The sequence below is a fragment of the Echinops telfairi genome, unplaced genomic scaffold (assembly GCF_000313985.2).
Source record: "Echinops telfairi isolate 266 unplaced genomic scaffold, ASM31398v2 ScPeMD7_7404;HRSCAF=8442, whole genome shotgun sequence".
Lineage (NCBI taxonomy): Eukaryota > Metazoa > Chordata > Mammalia > Afrosoricida > Tenrecidae > Echinops > Echinops telfairi.
The window spans coordinates 1,665,526-1,669,438 of NW_022111304.1; positions in this window are offsets into that span (position 1 = coordinate 1,665,526).

Genomic DNA, 3,913 nt, shown 5'->3' on the forward strand with positions numbered 1-3,913 from the left:
ATATATATATATATCAGGCTCTCCTGGTTGGTCAGAGATCCTCCAGGCAACCAGGAAAGTCCCACTCCCAGGCACACACCTCTTCACCTCCTGCTGAAGGCCGTGAAGGACGAATAAATTCACTTTACAGCCAACAGTAGGAGGCAAGATTCCCCTATCTGCACCACACAATAGGAAGTCCCTCCAAATATCTAATTTCCCTCTCTCCTGCTGTTGGGCTAGTAATAGATGAAAACAATGGGGCAGCTAGCTCACTTAGAATTCCTCCCAAAGCCCCCTCTGCCGGATTTAAGGTAATCCCCAGCTGTAAAATTCATTCTTTCTTCCTCTGAAGACTTCTCAGAAACATTGTCAAAGATAGCAGGGTGGCGTCTGCTCCCTCAGGGGACCCTTGGCTACAACAATGGGCTCAAACGTGACAATTGTATGGCTGGGCGGGACCTGGGGGGGTTCACTCTATTGTGCATAAGGTCCTGGGAATGGGAGTGGACTCCACAGGGAACAGCAGTCAGTGGTGCCACGTCAGCTTTGGACTGGGAGCCCCAAGACTGATTGTTCAAACCACCAGCCGCTCAGCAGGAGAAAGACAGAGCTGTTTGCTCCAGTAAAGATTCACAGCAAAATTTATATATATATACTCTATTATCCTCTGTAAGGAGCCCTGCTGGCAGAGTGGCCATGCATTGGGCTGCCAACCAGAAGATCAGCAGTACAAACCCACCAGCTGCTCCAAGGGAGAAAGAGGAGGCTCTCTAGTCCCCTAAAGAGTAACAGCCTCACAGTGTAGGAATTGTGCCTGATCTGACCCCACCACACCCGAGGCAAAGCACTAAGGGCGTGCAACAGAACAGCAAGGGGAGCAGAGCAAGAAAGTCCCAAGGGAATACCAAAAATAGACTTTGGGGCCAGGGCGTGGTACCCCATCAGATTCAACCAGAAAACACTCCTAAAGTTCAACAAACAGACCTTGAACTATTTACAGGCTTTTCCTTTTCTTTTCATTATTTTTGTTATTGTTGTTTTCTTTTGTTGCTTTGTTTTGCTCTGTCTTGTTTTTGTGCATATTATTATTTCTGCATATCTATCTAGATAAGATAAATGGGATAAACAATCTGCAGGAGAAAACAACTGGCCCATGGTTCCTAGGGGAAATGGGAGAGGGACAGGTGGGGGAAAGGAAGTAGGTGTTAACAAACCCAGGAACAAGGGAACAACAAGTGATCTAAAATTAGTGGCTAGGAGGGTGTAGGAGGCCTGGTAGGACTTGATCAAGGGAAATGTAACAGGGGAATTACTGAAACCCAAATGAAGGCTGAACATGATAGTGGGACAGAGGAAAGTAAAAGGAAATAGAGGAAAGAACTAGGAAGCAAAGGGAATTTATAGAGGTCTAAATACAAGCATCTGTAGGCAAATGGACACCCCCTTACAGAAGGGTCTCAGGGAGGAGACGAGACAGTGAGGGTGCAGTAGAGCACCGATGAAACATACAACTTTCCTCTAGTTCTTTAATGCTTCCTCCCCCTGCTGTCATGATCCCAATTCTACCTTACAAATCCGGCTAGACCAGAGCATGTACACAGGTACAGATAAGAGCTGGAAACACAGGGAATCCAGGACAGATAAACCCCTCAGGACCAATAATGAGAACAGCGATACCAGGAAGGAAAGGGGAAGGTACCGGGAGAAAGGAGGAACCGATCACAATGATCTACATATTACCCCCTCTCTGGGGGACAGACTACAGAAAAGTGGGTGAAGGGAGACATCGGACAGTGTAAGACATGGCAAAATAATAAAAATTTATAAATTATCAAGCGTTCATGAGGGAGGGGGAGTGGAGGAGGGAGGGGGGGAAATGAGAAGCTGATACTAAGTAGAAAGAAACTGTTTTGAAATGATGGCAACAATGTACAAATGTGCTTGATACAGTGGATGGATGGATGGATTGTGATGAGAGTTGTAGGAGCCCCTAATAAAATGACTCTAAAAAAAGAAACAGATAATAGAGCTGTTCACTATCATCCTGTGTATCCAGCATTAAGGGGAACAAGAGGAGATGCATTGTGAACTCTGATAGGGCAACGGTTGCTGTGTATGTCATATAAATTGAAAACTACTGCCTTAAAAATTAATACTATATAGCAATTAAAGCAATGCTTGCTATAGAAAAAAAGAAAAAGGTTAAAAAATAAGAAAAAAGTTAGTCTCAACAAAATTCAAATATGACAAAGGGAGTGCCTAAATCGCAAACACCCCATGGTAGGCGGCTCTGGAGGGCAGTGGAGGCCCAGAACCCATCTGCAGAGCATCTAGTCAGATGAAGCCACGGGCTAGTTGTGACTACACAACTCATTTAAAAAGTGATTTTTAAATGTTGATGGCAACATATGTACAAGTGTGCTTAATACAAGTGAATGGTGAATTGTTATAAGATTTGTAAGAGCCCCCCCAATAAAATGATTAATTTTTTTTAAGTAAAAGGGATTTAAACCATGGGGGGTGGTCAGAGATAAAGTGTTCTAAAATTGATTGTGGTGATGATAGTACAACTCTTCTTGATATGAATGAACGACTGAATTGTGTGATTTGTGGATTAAGTGCCAATAGAAAAGTTTTAAAAGCGAGAGAGTTACAGTCTCAGAAACCCACAGGGGCTGCTCTACCCTGTCTTAAAAAAGTCACTATGAGTCAGAACCCACTGGATGGCTGGAGGTTTGGGGTCTTTTGTTTTGAATCCATATGGTTCTATAAACCTGCCCACATCCACTGCCTTTAGTCAATTCTGACTCATAGTAACCCTGTTTCATAGGGGCCCTCTATAGGGTTTCCCAGGCTGTAGACCTTTCCAGGAACAGATAGCCTCCTCTTTCTCCCTCAGAGTGGCTGATGGGTTTGAACCTCCCACCCTGTACCTCCCACCCTGCTGTTAGCAGTCCAGCACTTACCCGAGAGTTCCACTAAGGCCTCCACCTCTAAAGCTCCCATTTCTCACTGAAAAGCACCCCAGCCCCGCCTCCTCCCAGCTGAACCATCGCTGACTCCCCTGACCAAGACGATCTACTGCTTTCCAGGGCCTTCCACCACCACGGGGCCAGTTAGCAAGCTCCACTGGAAGTTCACTGTCCCCCTTCCCTGCTTTTCCAGATTCCTCCTCAGTCAACTGCCCTTTTTCGCCGTAAAGGGACGTTAGATTAAATGAGAAAACAGATTTGAAAATTAGAAAATGCTGCCTCACAGGGTTGTTTTGAGACTAAATGAGGTCATCGATGTAAAATGCTCAGACGGGTGCTTTGGATCCCCAACTTAGCCGCCCGCCTTCCCCAGATGCCCAGAGTGAATGCTCTCGCTGGATGGGAAGCTCAGACTCTGAGCTTGTAATTTCTGAAGATAGACAGTTGAATGAATGAATGAGACTGTCCTGCGTTCATGGTTCTGGAGTCTGACCCCTCCTGGCCTGGCTTCCTTCCCATCACCCCCTGCAGAGCCTTTCCCCCCAGAGCCCTGATCTCATCCTGGTTACCACTGTTTGTTTATCCCTGGCCCCCCCACACAAGGCCTCCAGCCCCCACCCTGGTTTTCCCCACCAGAGCTCCTCTATAAGAATCAGAATGTGTCAGAGGGGATGCAACCTCAGGGGTCATCTAGCCAAGTTCCTTTGGTTTCAGGGAAGCAAAATCGAGAGCCAGAGAAGGACCAGTCCTGCTCAAATTGGGACCTCCAAATGAAGAGCCTGTGCCCATCTCAGGAGACCCCTGGCTGCTGTCAGGGCTAATAAACTTTTCATCTCCCTCTTCCCTTGTCCCTCTCCAAGGGTAGCATGCACCGCTAGTTTCAAGGGCTTGAGAGATAAGCAAAGGCCAGAGAGGTCCTTCCACACAAACCTCTGTTGGTTTGGTCCTTATTCCTTCAG